The sequence below is a fragment of the Melanerpes formicivorus genome, unplaced genomic scaffold (assembly GCF_026170545.1).
Source record: "Melanerpes formicivorus ecotype bairdi unplaced genomic scaffold, bMelFor1.0.p_v2 SCAF_92, whole genome shotgun sequence".
In the NCBI taxonomy this organism is placed as follows: Eukaryota; Metazoa; Chordata; class Aves; order Piciformes; family Picidae; genus Melanerpes; species Melanerpes formicivorus.
The window spans coordinates 730,960-748,184 of NW_027142444.1; the positions used below are offsets into that span (position 1 = coordinate 730,960).

Below are 17,225 nucleotides of genomic sequence, written 5' to 3' on the forward strand. Positions count from 1 at the left end.
GGGCAAACCCCTGCTTCCATCTATTTCGCTTGATGCAAAGTGCAGTTGTGGCTATAACAGGAATCAGTTTGTCAGCCACGTCCGTGGCCCAGGCATTCCACTCACTAGTATTTATAACTGCTCTCAGGGTCTCAGCCACAAGAAGTGTTGAATCTGTTGCCTAGCAAACCCCTTGCTTTATTACTAGCAGGAAAGGCACTTTAGAAGACAGGATTCAAATGAAGATATTTGAAGCAAAGGTTTTAACAACATAATTGTTTGTGTTCCTGATGGCATCTCAGTAGTGGCTGGTGAGTGTGACAAGTGAGCCACAGAGCTGTACAGCTAGAGTTATTTTCATTGCTGCATCCTAGAAAACCAGGCTTTGACATGAACAGACTCAAAGATCAATAAAATGCTGGCCAGGTTATAAGAAAGTGCTCAGTAACAATGAGAAGAGGGTTTCTAGTCACAGTACTTGGAAAATACAAGCATATTTATTTCAGGGCATTTCCCCCCCTGGAGTCATTGTTATTGGTCTCATTCTTGTAGCTGGTTTGTCCCCTGGAACAGCCTGCAGCAGGTGCCACATTTAACACAAATGTTCCCAGTCCTGAGTCCAGCACTGGGGCTGATAATGCAGTGGCAAAGGTCTAATATCCACTCATCTCTTTCCAGTTGATCATCCTGAGGATGATGCCCTATTTGCAGCTCCAAAGACTACAAGCGAGCAGGTGGGGCATCTTCTTTCCAGGAAATGTCACTTTGATGTCTGGAAGCAGATGTAGTTTTCCCCGACTCAGTGTGGGTCTATCTTCTAACTTAATAGCTTAACTCTAAATAGCTGACAGGTGATAATACATGGAGTCAGCTCCAAGCATATTCTGACTGTGCTGCCAGCTAGGAAATGGGGAACTTTTGCTTCTGCAGTGCTGATCTTAAAGTGAGCACCTTCTAGAGCAAGAAATCCTGGTTAAAAAACTGTTCTCATTCAGAAAACCAAGCCAGCTGCCATCATCAATGTTTCCAAAGGCCACTAAGGCCATCCAGTCCAGCTGTCCACCCAACACCATCATGGCCACTAAACCATGTCCTGAAGTGAATATGTATTACACATAACTGTATGTGTAAGCTCTATGAGCAGAAACATCGGCTCGTGGGATGTGGGTTGGTGTTTGGTGGGCAAGGTGATCATGGGTTGATGGTTGGACTTGATGATCTTAGAGGTCCTTTACAACCTTAATATTGTTGGATGTTAGGAACAAGTTCTGCACCAAGAGGGTGGTGGAACTCCGCAACAGGTTGCCCAGGGAGGTGGTTGAGGCCCTGTCCCTGGAGATATTCAAGGTCAGGGTCAACAGGGCTCTGGGCAACCTGATCTAGGTGAGGATGTCCCTGCTGAGTGCAGAGGGGTTGGACTGGGTGAGCTTTGCAGGTCAATTCCAGCCCAGCCCATGCTATGATTCTAAATAGCTCTATTATTTTGTGAACCATCTGACATATTGGTTTTCTGGTATGAAAATTATTTGGCAGGGAAGAGGAGTTCAGTGTTATTTAAATCTCCATCACTGGCACCCCTGAAATTAAGGAGGATACAGAAGTCTCATCTGGCCTCTGATGTCAGCTCCAGTGTGAGGACCTAAGCCTAAATCAGTAAGCAATTTTATTCCAGACAGCACCTTTCACTTCCTGAGCATTTTGGGTGGATCAAGTGTGCTCTGTGAATGCAGTTCTCATGGGCTGCAAGCTTTTTCTTCAGGCTCTGGTACTCTCTTGGTGAGCTCTGCAGCCATGCTGGTTTCCCAAACTTGCATTATTTAGATTTGAGAGAGGAGGGGAAGGAGAAGATGGTGAGGGGGGCTCAGATATTAGTTTTTTTTCACTTGCTCTCAATTCTACTGTCTCTCTTCACTCTTCCCTGGTCTGAGAGAAAATCATCTGCTCCTCTCACCTTCCAAATTGTCCCAGCAGTTGGTCTAGCATTCAGCAAGCAAATTTTTGTATTTATTTTTTTCCCCCTGGATGGAATAATTTGTTCTGAGAGCTGCACTGCTGAGGATACTCTGCTAATACTCAACTTTCACTCCTTCTCCAGTTAGTTCTCGGTGTGTGTTACTGCAAACTGTGTGCCCTAAAGTGAAGGTTTGGTGCTGTGCTACGGCATCTAACTCCAGGTTAAAACCAATCCTGGTTTAGCTCACAGCCCAGTAAGCAAGCAGAAAGTCAGTTTTGTACATGGAAGCAAAGATTTAGATCTGAGGCAGCTGTTCTAGCACCATAAATGTGTAGGAGCCACAGTGTAGTCATTAGATTTATGGAACACCAAATTTCTTCACATTCCAGCCACATCCAAGGCAGATGGGTTGTTTGGGTTAGCTGAAGAAAATCCTCTGGGAACATAGGGTGTAGAAGGTGTGAGAGTTGAGCTGTACTGAAGAGGAGCTGATGTTCTTCAAGGATCTTCCCCAGTCATAGCAGATTCTCTCAGTCCGAAGCAGTTCTAATGTGAAAAGAAGACAACGGAGTGTTTGTGTTTATGGAGATGGTGCACAGATTTCTTGCACACAGTGCACAAAACCCTCAGTCTTCTGAGGCTGCCCAGAAGTCCATCCTCAGAAGGACCTGAGTAATGGCCAGGATGAACTATGAGAAATGGTACTCACAGTTTAGGGGTCTGCAGCTCCTCCCTCTTCTTCTGCAATGCAATGGCTTTCACTCTTCCCTCAGCAAAAGAAGCTCCCTCGACTGTCCATGGCAATCTGAATGACGAGGGTCTGGCCTCTCCTACAAAACATAAACTCGTTTGTCATGACCTTTCTCTGCTCTTGGATGTGCCAAAGTAGCTTCATATGATCTTAAATCCAAAGACAAAGATCCCTGCTCAGCTTGTGCTCCCTTGCTCTGTACCCATCCTAGGTGAGACAGCTCTTGGAGATGCATCTCTGGGTATGCAAAGAACTGTGAGAAACAAATCTAAACTCTGTCTTGCAAACATTCAGCTGGGTTTCCTGATGACAAAAGGGGCCTCAGTCAGTTTCACTGCATGGTGTGCAAATCATTTGGCAGACCTTACATTTTTAGACCAAGAGTGATTTTTTGGGGGCTGTATAAAGTGATCTGAATAACTCTCCCGAGGGATGATTGTCAGCTGACCTTTTGTGCTGCAGGAACGTAGCTGATGTGTGTGGATAACAGAGAGACAGACTGAGTGACCCACTGGCTGGACAGCTTCATTTGCTCAGCCTGAGATCCAAGGAAGAAAAATGACTGGCAAGTTCAAAAACTCCTGAAACCCCCAAGACTTAAATGAGAAAGGATGAGGCAGCCCTGACAATAGCCTGGTGAGTGGCGACGCTGCCCTGCTGAAGGGAGCTCTGCTGGAGTCAAATTGAATAACAAGGCTCTTTTTCTTCATTAGGGCCATTACATCTGTAAGGCTGTGGGACCTGGGCAGGCATAAAGGTTTGAAAAAGCAATGAGGAGAGACTAATACTCATTGCTGTCTACTTGCTTGAAGAGCCCAATTAAGTCAAAGTTTCTGCTAATTTGTGCTCTCTGGAAAAATCTAAACAGAAAAGCCTCAGTTTTGCTGTTGCATTGGTTCAGGGGGGGAAAAGGACATTTTTTTCCCCTCTATTCATATAAATGTTATATGGAGTGCAAAATTGCCCAGGGAAGAGGTGGAAGCCTCATCCCTGGAGGTTTTTTAAGGCCAGGCTGGATGTGGGTCTGAGTAACCTGATGTAGTGTGAGGTGGCCCTGGCCATGGCAGGAGGGGTGGCACCGGAGTCACCAACCCTGGAGGTGTTCAAGAGGGGATTGGATGTGGCACTTGGTGCCATGGTCTGGTCATGAGGTCAGTGGTGACAGGCTGGACTCCATGATCTTTGAGGTCTCTTCCAACCTTGGTGATACGGTGATGCTGTGATCCTTGAGGTCCCTTCCAACCCTGACAATTCTGTGGTGATTATCTTCAGTGCCATAACTGGAGCTGAATGTTGTTTGTGTTTGACATCAAGATCTAAGACTTCTCCAAGAATTCCATGCTTGGCTTGGCTTTGCTTTGCTGTTTCAGTGGAGTCTCTCTGGTAACGTTGCAGTTTTCTGTTGTGGTGGGGAGTTGTTTGTTGTTGGTTTGGTATTTGTTTCTTAAGTGCCAATATTAACATGAAATGTGATCAGAATCCTTTAAGCACCTAACTGCATGCATTTGAGTCTTGCATCTTTGGAACACATCTTCTCAGAGGGCTTTATTTAGTTCCTGTTAATACCCTGTAATTTTATAATTGCAGTGGGAGGCTAAGGAGAATGTGGAACAAGGGCAGATTTGCCTCTTTCTCTGATACAGTATTTTGTGGTAGGCTCTGACTTCTTTTGTAAATTCTTTTTTCTGACACTGATCTTATGAAGGAGTTTTGCTAAGGCTGGTGGGAGCACCACGGAGCATGCAGAAACCAGATAGGGAGAATCCTCATTCTCTATTTCGTTCATTTCTCATATGGATGAATCAATCAATCAGAGCTCTGCAAAGCAGTATTAAGCAATGTAATTCTTGCTTAAATCTTGCTTTTGATGTAGATAGCAGCCTGAATGAAAGAGCTTTTAAATTAATTCTTACAATGAAAGCAGAAAAAGAATGAATTGCTTTTCGTGAGGGCAAGGGCAGAGTCCTGCAGCTGGGGAGGGATCCTGCTCTTCATCAGTGCAGGTGAGGGACTGACCTGATGGAAAACAGCTCCGTGAAGAAAGAGCTGGGGGTGCTGGTGGGCAAGTTCAGCAGGAGGCAGCAATGTGCCCTCGTGGGCAGGAAGCCTGGCCTGCATTTGCAAGAGTGTGGCCAGCAGGACAAGGAATGTTCTCCTCCTGCTCTGTTCTGCCCTAGCGAGGCCTCCCACAGAGCCCTGCATTCAGCTCTGGCCTCCCCCATCCACCAACAGGGAACTACTGGAAGGAGTCCAGTGGATGATACAAAGATGCTGAGGGGACTGGAGCATCCTTCTGAGGAGAGGCTGAGAGCCCTGGGACTGTTTAGCCTGGAGCAGCCTGAGAGGGGATTTTCTCAGTGCTGATCAGTAGCTTAAGGGTAAAGTCAAGAGGATGGGCTGGGCTTCCCAGTGGTGCCCAGTGCTAGGACAAGGGACAACAAGCACAGGCTAGAACATGTGAGGTTTCACTTGACCTTAAGAGGGGAAACTTCTTTACTTTGAGGGTGCTGGGCCCCTGGACCAGGCTGCCCAGAGACGTTGTGGAGTCTCCTCTGGAGAGCTTCCAACCCTACCTGGATGTTTTGATCCTGGGCAACTGGCTCTGGGTGGCCCTGCTTTAGCGGAGGGACTGGCTGATTCTGTTGCCCTCAGACTCCACTGAAAAGTACATCTGAAAAAAATAATTGTGGCTGTGACTTCATGTTTGAGTTTTTGCCTGTTAAAACATATTACTGCAGGCCTCTGTTTTTTGCACTTGTAACCCAAGTAAGAAAATGGCACATTAGGAAGAAATCTTCTGGAAAGATTGGCTAATGGCTGTGTAAACAGCAAATGCTTGCCACATATGGGCATTAGGAGATTTTGTTGCAGGCTCAGTGACTACTGTGAACAGGGGAGAGCTCTGATATGTGGTGCCCAGGCAAATCTTTGGGATGAGGCTTGGAAGCAGTTTGAAAATCTCTTACAGGAGGCTTTGGGACTTTTTATTCAGGGTCTATGTGGAGAAGGAAATAAAAGGAAGGACTGGGACAGGTAACAGACAAGGCTGCACTGTGCTGCTGTTTCCTTGCTTGCTCTGGAAAGGTGAAGGATGATAGAAAATGACCTCCAGTCATTCTTCTCCAGTTGAAGAAGTCCATGTGCACTGCAGGGCTCTTAGACAAGATGACCTTCAAGGGTCTCTTCCAACCCAATGCATTCTGTGATTCTGATGTATGATTCTATGAAGCAATAGCCACAGGTCTCTGCAGTTTGCACAGAACCTTCCCCACTTTCTGGCAGGGGATGTCTGATGTAATGGATGGAGCACAACAACATCTAGAGGTTCCCAAAGCATGGAACACCTTTATCTGTGATTATTCAATAGGGCAGTGATGGCAGGAGACTGAAGTGTCCCCTTCCCAGGACTCACCCACTGATAAAATGCCTTTTCTCCTAGGAGGATTTATTGTGCTTGGTTCTCACTATCAATTGACACAAAAATTATTGAGAAATCCATCTTGGCAAAATCACAGAACTGGTCTGGTTGGCAGAACGTTAAAGATCATGGAGTCTAACCAATATCTGACTGCACCAAGGCCGGTGCTAAACTGTGTCCCTCAGCACCACACCTCTGCCTCTCTGAAACACCTCCAGGGATGGGGATTCAGCCACCTCCCTGGGCAGCCTGGGCCAGGCTTGGAGAACCTTTCAAGGAAGAAAGAATTTTCTTCTAATCTCCAACCTACACCTCCCTGGAGGGGAGGCAGCTAAGGCCATCTTGTGTTTCATAGACTTGCAGAACCATTTAGGCTGAAAAAGACCTTTAAGGTCTCTGACTCCAACCACCTGTTCTGCCCTGAACCACCCTCCCAAGACAGAGCAAAGTGATTTGAGTCTTGCATTATCTCTTGAATTCTTGATTTAGCATTTTTGGTCCAGCATTTCTGTTCCATCACCTGACTTCTCTGTCTCTGACAGGAAGCTTTAACTTTGCAGGACACTCCAAGCTTTGCTGAGTGGCTGGAATGTGGCAGAAGGCTGAGTAAGGATTGCTTGCATGAGAGATGGTAGAGCAGCAGCTACTCAGACGTGTGGCTCTGTTTGCAGGTTTCAGGAGCATTACAAGAGGACAAGGTCCAATATTCTGTTGTAAAATCCTAATTTGTTTCTGTTTCCCAGAGTTCAAGGAGCTCTAGCTTCAGATGCAGCAGTGGAAAGAATATTCTTCAGCAAACAATCTTGGGCAGATTGCAGAAATCTGTTAAATATTAATTCCTTTACTGCTGAAGGTTCAACTGAAATTAATTGCCATGCTATGTAAAAATAATCTCATTAATTTATTGAAAAAGGAGTGCAGGGAGGTGCCTGTGAACTTGTAAGTAGTATTGGAAATAACTGTGCAGCTTGGAGTCATTTAATTGTATATCTGGGGGCTAAGCAGGCGTAAGCTGGAGAAGAAAACATCATCCACGTGTCGACATCTATGTGTGCAGATGTTGCTCACACATGCACCCATAGGTACAGAGTCCCTGTGGTGAGGAGCCAGGAGGTAAAGCAGAGAAGCAGCAGGTCTTGGACAGTGTTCCTACAGGTCACAGAATCACTAGGGCTGGAAAAGACCTCCAAGATCTTAAGCCCAACAGTCAACTAAACACCACCATGCTCACTAAACCATGTCCCCAAGTGCCATGGCCACAGGTACCTTGAACACATCCAGGGATGGTGACTCCACCACCTCCCTGGATAGAGTGTTCCAATCCCTGACCACTCTTGCAGCAAAGGAAGTAGAGAGCAAGAAGGTTTTCCCTCAGCCTCTTTTCTCCAGGCTCAACAACTCCAGTTTCCTCAGGTGCTCACCAGACCTGTTCTCCAGACCAGCTTCATTGCCTTCCTGGACCTGCTCCAGCCCCTCAATGTCTTCCTGGTAGTGAGGCCCCCAAAACTGAGCCCAGTACTCCAGGAGTGGCCTCAGCAGTGTTGAGTCCAGGGGGATAATCACTCCCTTACTCCTCCTGGCATGTGCTTGTCCAGATTACTGGGGTTCTGTATTCCCACATCCATGTGCATGAACCTATTTGCACCTCCACGTCCTCTGTGTGAGTGTTAGCATCACGGAATGAGGATTAGTTCTGTGTTGCTCTGGACTGCTGCCTGGCCTGGACACTTGCAGCAGCTCATTACTGGAGCACTGTGTGGCATAATCAGGTAGCAAGGAAGTGCAGGTGTAGTGGCCATGTCCTCAGTGAATAGGATTGGAGGTGGTAAAGAATTTAGAACATTAGGAAAGAACTGTGGTGCCAACTCTCCAGCTGCTGTGTGGAATTTTAAGGGAAATAAACTCTTTCCATTATTTTTTGTTTCTTGCTCAGTATTTCCCTCTGTCCTTTCTCATGTGGCCCATCAGCCATGTGGCTATCTTTTTTACAGGAAGAATAGAGACAGATATAGAAGTAGAAAGGGAGAGAGAACTCACTATAACTACTTTTTCCTTTCATATGTCTCTTTTTTGTGTGTGTGTGGTATATTCCCCTCAAGAAAGTTCACAGAGGGAAAACAACATAAGGGCTGCAGAAAATGTGTAGCGATGTATTGCATGCTTCTTATCCTCATTAATTCCAGACTGATAGCATTTAAATGTAAAATACCCCTCAATATCACTACACAAAATGGAAATGCAAGATGAGCAATGCAGTATCTGGTTCAGTGATCTTAGTGTGAAGTTCAGAGATCTCCAAGGAGCTGCAGTGTGAATATTCAAAGATACTCAGTTTCCTGACCTGGCAGGTGTGAGGGTGAGGAAGCTTGGCGAGGTGGCTGATCTGCTTTTCCAAACCAGACAGGTTTGTAGGCTCTATTTGTAAGCCCTGGTTGGAGGGTGCAGCCACCATGAGCCACTCACTGTTCCTATCCAGCACAGGACTAGCACTAAAGGAGTGTGGTGAGAACCTGGATGCTCCTCTTTTTGGAGCAGCACGTTGGGATTGTTTAGTCTGCAGAAGAGAAGGCTGGGGGTAGACATTCTTGATCTCTACAGCCCCCTGCAAGGAGGTTGGAGAGAGGTGGAGTTGATATCTTCTCTCAAGTAACTAGCAGTAGGACAAGGGAAAGTGGCCTCAAGTTGCTCCAGGGGAGGTTTAGACTGGAGATCAGGAAAATCACTTTTTTTTACTGCGAGAGTGGTCAGGCACTGGAACAGGCTGCCCAGGGAGGGGATGCGGTCACCATCCCTGGAAGTGTCCCAAAGATGTATAGACATGGTGGTGTTGGTTGATGATTGGACTTGGTGGTCTTTAAAGTCTTTTCCAGCCTTGGTGGTTCTGTGATTCCCTCTCCTAGGTGTCAAGCAGATGAATTAGAGGCAAGTCTACAACTGATTTCACTTTGGAAACAATGGAGATGAACATTCCCTTGAGCAAAATGTGAGTTCTCCTTTACTTTGTTTGTGAGGAGCAGTTGTTGCAGGGAGAACACAAATTGGTATTGATTATATTCCAGGCATGCATGCTCTACAGAGGGGAAGCATTCCAACAGCAGGGCAGTTGCACAGCACTGGACAGCAGAGAAGGTGAGCAGCAGCACTTTCAGGACCTACAGGACAGCCAGGGATAATTCCTTCCCATCCTTCTACCAACATTTATTAGTCCCACAGCAACACAACCACCCTTTATTGGCAAAGGCAGCTGTCTCAGCTGGCATCTGAGAAGCTTAAATACTCACCGGTTTGTGGCTTTTCTTCCTCTCAGTGCACAGAGGATTACCCTTGTCAAGGACTACATAAATAGAAAATATGAAGGCTTCACTTTAACTACACTAAGCCTGTCTTGTTTGGTTTGGGCTTGGGGTTTTGTTTTTTCCCTGGCAACACTTATAAGCATCAGTGTTGCATCCACATTAAGCTTGAATTCCCCTATGCAAATCCCCTTAAGGTTAATAGAATTTTAGTTTTACTGCTTAATAATTTTCAAAGTGGATTAACTTTTAGAGAAATGTATAACCAGCTCCAGAGGAGCCAATTCCCCCCCAGCACCCCGACACTCTGGCTGAGATGTGGGAAGTGCTAATGCAGACATGATGAAGCAGCTTCCTCTTGTAAAGGAGATGGAAGAAGTCTGCATAGAAGACAGGCTGAGAGAGCTGGCTATGTTCAGCCTTGAAGGCTTAGGGGACACCTTCTCACCATGGACCAGCACATAAAGGCTCCTGTTGCACAAGGAGTGCCGTGGAAAAGATGGGGATGTGGGTAAGTTACTGCTGGGGAGATTCCCATTGGGCTGCAGGAGGAAACGTTTCCCCATGAGAACAGTCAGACACTGGAATCATCTCCCAAGGACTGAGGCTATTTTTACAGCTCCATTGCTTCTGAAAAGAGCTGCAGTGAAAAAGGGAAGAAGTAAAACAGAATAAAACCCAAGAATTTCTTTTAGTAATAAAAGTAGGGAATTGTGATCCTAGGTAGTTAGAGGAGCACCAGTAGTTTAAAAGCAAACTGGCAAGGCTTCAGAGCATCTGTAATGACTGTAGCTGTACTTTAGAGTCTGGGGGCAGTAAACATGCAACAGCATCCTTCTGAACAGGCACAGTGACTTATGCTTCTCTAAAGCAGAGAGTATCCTGAAGCTGAAAAGCAATTTGAGTATAGAATCATAGTATCCAGAATGGAGGGGCATGGAAGGAACCTCTGGTGATCCAAGTCCAAAGCACCCAGGCTCCAGAAGTGTGTCCTGGAGAGGTGATGTGAGGCACCATTTTCAGTCTGTTCTGTAAGTATCTTGAGCAGTCAGTGTGAAGGAGACTTTGTGCAGTCAGGTTTGAGTTGCTTTTGCTGATGTGCTGCTTCTTGGGCTTCTTTTAATGAAACACTTCTGCTGTTGCTTCCTGTTCTTCTCTCTACCCAGTCCCACTTCTGACACATCTCAGTACTGGTGAGGCTTTGAGAAGCCACAAGCACTGTGGCCAACAAGGGGAGTTTTGGTGAGACAGTCTCCATGTGCAAAGCCTGAGGAGACCCAGTGCACTCTGCAGAGGAAAACAGCAGTTTCACTTCTCCCTGTTTGGTTGGGTTGTTGTCTAAACTGTCAAAGGTCCTTTTTTGTTCCTTAACTTGTGCAGAACAGGTAATAACAAAGTTTTAGTGTGCATCATTTAGATCTTTGGTAATGGATTATTTTATACAGCTCAGCTCTATGGCTATGGGTCTATTTTCCACAGATCTTGCCAAGAGAGTTTCCATTCTGGAGCTTCCTGCTTATTTCTTCCAGATGCTTCTCTTTCTTATCCCTTCTGTTGTTATTCTCCTCCTGTCTCCTTGTTTTCACTATGATGGAGGAGAGGCTTGGTTAGACTTTGAAATCATAATATAAATGTTCTTGGCAATTGTTTCTTTCTATACTCTTTATAATTATTCTCCAGTGATTCCAATTGTATTTTCCAGTTGGAGGCCATCCTTGAGGACAAGCATTACTCACTCAGAATGTTAAAGGTGCAAATAATCTTTTAAGAGCATTCATAAGGAATATGTTCAACACTGACGCACAGCAGGAGTAACACAGTGGCCAAATGGTGTTGGCTGCATTGATCAGAGTGATGCAGGGAGGAAAACTCTTTAAACAGCTCTTTGTTTGCTACCTCGTCCCTAACCTACCACACAAACTCTGTCTGCCACTCAAAGCCTTCTGCCAGTCTCACCCTGCAAGTTCACCGTCAGCATCAGACTCATAGAATTGTTCAGCTTGAAAAGACCTTTATGATCATCAGGTCCAACCATCAAACCCTCACCACCATGGCCCTTACACCATTTCCTGACGTGCCATGTCTACACGTTTTATGAACCCCTCTGGGGATGCTGACTCCATCATATCCCTGGGCAACCTGTTCCTATGTCTGAGCACTCTTGCAGTAAAGAAATTGTTCCTAATACCCAGCCTAATTTGAGGCCATTTCCTTTTGTCCTGTCACTTGATATGAGGAAGAAGAGACCAGTGTCCACCTGACCACAATATTCATTCCAACAGCTGGAGAGAGAGAAGGTCTCCCCTCAGCCTCCTTTTTTCCAGTCTCAACAGCCCCAGTTCCCTCAGCCAGTCCTCATGAGGTGCGTGGGACTTGCTGACCCAACTCCTTCAGTGGTGTGGTACAGGATAGGTGCAGGAGATGGGGGTACAGTGTGTGCACATCTGTGTGCATCATTTGAATCCTTTATTGTATTAATGACAGCTTTAAAATGGCAAACTTGGCTTGTGTTTGAGTGTGGCAGAGCACTGGGCCAGGCTGCTCCAAGAGGCTCTGGGGCTGTCTTCTCTGGAGGCATTCCAAACCCACTTGGATATGTTCCTGGGTGATTTAATCTGGGCGACCCTGCTCTGGAAGGGAGGTTGGACTGGATGATCTTCAAAGGTCCCTTCCAACCCTCACCATTCTGTTGACTACCTGTTCCTTTAATCCTAATCTTGTTAGGAGTGCAGGTCCTCCTTCCTGCAGAAGTAGCTGGCGTGGAGGCAGCCAACTGCTGTTTGCTCATCCATGAAAGTATTTGCAGAACAAAGTCCTTTGTTTGTTTGTTTGTGTGTGTGTTTGCTTTTTCTATGTTTGGAACATATTAGAAAGCATCCTGCTCTTGTTATTTCTTCTGAATAGTCTATTTTTCTGTAGAAAGTAATATCCACATGGTGAGCTCCCATTCATCAAAGCCTTGCCAAAGCTGTGCCATTTTCAAGCTGACTATATGTGATTTGATTTTACTTTACAGCAAGCCACAATACATACCAAGGGCACAGCTCTGGATGGTGTTGGTCCTGTTCTCAGATGAGCATTGGCTGTGTGAGGCCCTTCTGTACAACAAGCTGAGCTGGTAAGGGGCTGCTTTCTGAGTTCAGTCAGGAAACCAGAACCTTCCTCCTCTGCCTGTGAGCAGAGGCTATAGAAAATGTCTGCATTCTTCTATTCTTGGTGAACATGAGAAGCAGGACCCAGTGTGGCTCCCTAGCACTCCCCTTTCACTTGTATTTTTGGAGTGTTACTCCAAGGGACAAAGAGATAGTGGGAAAGTGTTTGATTTGGAGGAAATAAGGTGTTAGCACTTACGAGCACTGGTGTTGACTCCTATGTGCTGACTTCCACGACTGGCTGATGGATAGGAGTGTATTTTTGGCCCCATTTTTCTTGCCTCTTGATGGGTGCTAATAGGTCTTTCCTCTTGTCATGTCCTTGTGATATCTTTCTTCATTGACTTGGGCAGGATGAGAGAAATGTCTTGAACCAGCTTTCCTATTCCTCTGCTCCCCGCTTTAGGGCAGATCAAGTCAAACAGATTCCTGGAGTAGGAGACTTCTCCATTATTTTCTCTAATAAAAGGTGAAAAATTGCCCTTTCTGTAATGATTGCATTTTACATAGCTGGCTCAAATTTTCCTGCTCTGAAACAATTTTTAATGTTACTGAGCAGCTGTGATAGCAAATGCTGAAACTAAACCCCTGCCTCTTACAACAGGGCCAAGTTAAGGCTGGGTTATGAGGTTTATAAGTTAAAGGAGGAAAGGTTTATAAAGAAAACTCCAGCAATTTCTCTTTGATCCCGTGACAAACAGTTCTACCTGGCCTGCAAACGCACTGACCTAGAGGAACCCAGCTCCTGAACCTAGGAATGGCTTGGCAGCTCCACTTCTCACTTGGGCAGCTGAACCGGGATTGGTTTGGAAATACAGCGTGGCTCTGCAGACAGGCAGGCCAAGCCATTCTGCCTCATCATTTATTTAGAGCATCAGTTTGGTCTCCTTGAAGCAGCCTGAAGATTCATCCTAGGTTTTCTAAATGATTTCAGCTGGAAGACAACATTTAGAATCAGAGTGATTTGGGTTGGAGCTCGATGATGTTTAAGGTCCCTTCCAACTCCCTGTCATGGGGATTGGAGGGATGCCTCCTGCTAGGCAGGTGAGGTGGGGGTTGGACTGCTCTCCCTATTATCAAGTGATAGGACAAGAGGAAATGGTCTCAAGTTGCACCAGAGGAGGTTTAGGTTGGATATTGGAAGAAACTTCTTGACTGAACTTGTTCTCAAAGACTGAACAGGCTGCCCAGGGAGGTGGCTGAATCCTCATCCCTGGAGCTGTTCCAAAGAGGCCAAGATGTGATGCTGAGGAGCATGGTTTAGAATCAGCCTAGGTAGGGTCAGAGAATGGTTGGACTTGGATGATGATTCTATGATCTTAAAGGCTTTTTCCAACAGAAACCATTCCGTAATTGCTTCCAGGCCCAGGGGTAGTGTGGCTGTTTGTCCAGCAGTGCTTCTCCAGGGAGCAGCAGCCCCTGCACTTCTGCATTGCCTGGCCCAGGTGCTGTGACACTGCAGAGGTCAGCCACCCCCCAGATCCAGACCTTGCTGGCTGCTTTACAGTAAGTGTGGTGACCTGCACTGCCAATGAATGTCACCAGGACACTTTTCTGTGAAACCTAGGGTTCTTTGGATGGTTCTTGATCCCAGCTTGCCTTGCTGGAGGTATGAACTCGTGGTTGGTGGGATGACAACGTGTCAGCCCAGATTTGCAAAAGGCAGTGTAAGGTCAGTGAAGAGGAGCTCTCACTTTCCAGCAGTCAGTTTCTGTGTATAAATTGGCACTTGATGCTCATCAAAGACCAAGAAATATTGGATATGCTTTAAATGTCCATTGTATTTTTGAGCCAACTACCTGATGGAAGTCATCACTTATATGTAAATGAACTGTCAGTGGCTTGCCTACGCTGGCAGTCGCTGGGCTGTGAAGGGTACGTCTTAATAAGAACCAAAGCTCTTCACAGGCTTTGATTTACTGGAAATAAAATAGAAAAGTCCTCTGAGACTACAAAGGACACTTGTTTCAGATAAAATGTCTAGACAGTAGCAATATATTTGGGGCTTTTATTATAGCAAAACTGCAAATTAGAATAGAGTGCTGAGAAAGTTCCTCTGACCCAGCTGAGTTCAAAATCACTGTTTCAGACTGATCCTTGAAATCCTTACACTCAAATTAAGCTCATGAGCATTCAGAAAGTGAAAGGATGGATGTGCAAGGGCAACATTCAGGTTTGCTAGAACTCCAGAGCTGCCCAGACTTTACATGCTCTGTGATAAGGAAGGATTTGCAATTCAGCTGTGATTCAAATCCGTTAAAGGAAACACCACTCCTGCGCTGTGTTTCACCGCAGTAGAGAGCAGCCTGCTCTCCATTCCAGTCCTGGGGGATGGATTTTGCCTGTGATTACTGAAAATGGAGCACAAAAGAGAGATCAATTCTGTGAGCTGTTAGATTTTGGGGAAGGAACAATCCAAATGGCACTGGGACGTGCTTTGGTGGTCTCTGTCTCTTGTTTTAAGGAAGGTAAATCATCCAGCATGGCTGATGAAGATGGGGGAAGTGCAGCACACCTATTTTATGGCACAGCTATGGCTATTGCTATTATTGTAAAAACCTTACTTTATTATTGTCATCATTGCCAGGTTTTCACCATTCAGGATTTTGGGAAGCTTTACTGAGTTAGAAACAAACCAACCACCCAAAGATTAGGGTGAAGCTACGCCTGTGTAACCTGGGCTGGGTATTGTTGCCCTGGAGAATTTCCATGCCAGACCTAAACACTCTGTGTGAGAGCTTCTGTGCTTAAATCAGAACCTTAGTCACCAGTATGGCTAATGGAGAACCCTGAAGACAACACAGGAAGGCATAATTTCCAGTACCAGAGGGCTCTGAGTCATCTTCTCTGTGATTTATCACAGCTTTCCAGGAATCATCCTGCACTCCTTGTAAGCACCTCCTTTTCCATCTGTACAGAGAGCAAAGGGAGACACATGGTGGTGCACCCTACCAGCATTTCTTCCCTGTTGCCATTGCTGGTGTTGGGAACTCTGGCTTTGGAATAAACCCATTAATCACAAGCTTTCAGAGAAATAATGGATTCCTAGTTGTGTTTTCATACAGCTGGAAAAACAGCTCTGGGAGGTGTGAGCTTCCCAGGAATCTGTGTGACAACTGGCATCAGGTAATGAAGAGAGGTCCAGTTTGTGGCCTGTCAGTTTTTCCCAGTGCAGGTTTATGATGCTCTGGGGAGTGTAACTCAGCTGTGGCACGGGTCTGAAAGCAGAGCTTTAAATGTATGGTCCTTGAGTGCTCATTTGGAAGTGGAAGGTCAAGGTGGGATTCAGAGAGAGGGCTGAATAATTCTTGCTGACCTGAATGAGATAATCACCATCCAAATGTAAAACCAGAAATAGTTTGAGAGCAGGAGGCTGAGGCTGCAAGCAATCTGAAATCTTATCTTGGAGAGGTACAAAAGGCCTCTTCCAATTCAATAGGCTGCTAACCCTGAAAGCTGAACAGCAGCAATTTGGTGTCCTTTAGAGAGCATGGGAATCTAGATTCAACCCAAGGCTTGTGTGCCTGGGTAGTCTATTAAGGGAGAGCGCTCTATGGTTTTAGTTCCACTGTAAAATTAATATAAGCCCCGAGGTTAAATGGTGCACACTGTCAGCATGATGACTGCATTAGCTGTAGCTGCTCCAAAAATGAAATTTATTTGATAGTAGCTGAATTCCTGCACAGTCCAACAGATGAGTCATCAGATGATGTCCAAAGAGATCAATTTTATTTATACTCTGGGAAGATTAATATTCACTGTTTTCTGAACCTAAGTCTATGCATAACAACAGACTGGATCTGGTCTAAGGAATGGAAATGGGTAGTCAGAATGTCTTTGGGGGCTTCCCACTGATTCAGTACTTGATATTCTGATCATAGCCACAGCCTCCCATGCTGTCCTTTATCCTGTCACATTGCTGGTAAATGCCATTGCAAACACCAAATGAGCAGATTCAGGCACAGACAAGTATCGCTGCATGCGAGTCATAGTAGAGTCGTTACAGACTCCCCAAGAAAGGCTCTGTACGTCCTCTAGCCTGGCATGCAGCCCGTCAAATGTCTGACCAGTTGCAGCTGTCAGAGGGTAGAAAGCAAGACAAGGCACACATGCAATGAGTACAAGACAAGCAAAGATGCATGCAGTGAGCACAAGGCACGGGGAAGAAGAGCAACCATGGCAAGGCAAGAAACCCCCACGTGTGAGATCAGGCTAAAAAGCACAAAGACATTAGCTTTAGACCTTTTGTCTCTAAGAGAGCCAAAGGGCAGGATTCCTACCTCTGTCTTCCTTGGTCTGAGGCAGCATTGCCTGTTGTCACAGACAGCATGGAAAGAGCTGTTTCCCCCAATTCGCTGACATTAGACCTAGGAGCAGCGCAGTGCTGTAGTGGTTTCACTGCCTGAAGTATTATCTGGAACATCTATTCTGTGTTCAAGTGAGGGCTATATTTAGAAGCTATTTTTATTCTGCCTAAAGTATACAGCACACCAGACCTTAATGTACCCTCTGACTACAGGCATGGGCTCAGAGGAAGCAGGCTAAAAATAGTTATTACTCCAGAAGCAATAATTTGTTGAAAGCCATCACCTGAATTCCCAAACAGCAGCGAATGATAAGGGCTCACTTTGTCTTCTCTGCTGGAGAGAAACCTCCTCAGCAGATCCTTTGCTGCAGT

General features: G+C 45.8%; 1 long non-coding RNA gene across 1 annotated transcript; it reads right to left on the reverse strand.

Moving 5' to 3' along the window:
- Positions 1-205: 205 nt before the first annotated feature.
- Positions 206-16,940, reverse strand: LOC137455159 (uncharacterized). The gene is made up of 3 exons (XR_010990777.1): positions 16,828-16,940; positions 2,643-2,763; positions 206-2,479 (listed from the first exon to the last, which is right to left on the reverse strand). It is a non-coding gene; the product is annotated as an uncharacterized lncRNA (long non-coding RNA).
- Between the last annotated feature and the right edge of the window lie 285 nt (positions 16,941-17,225).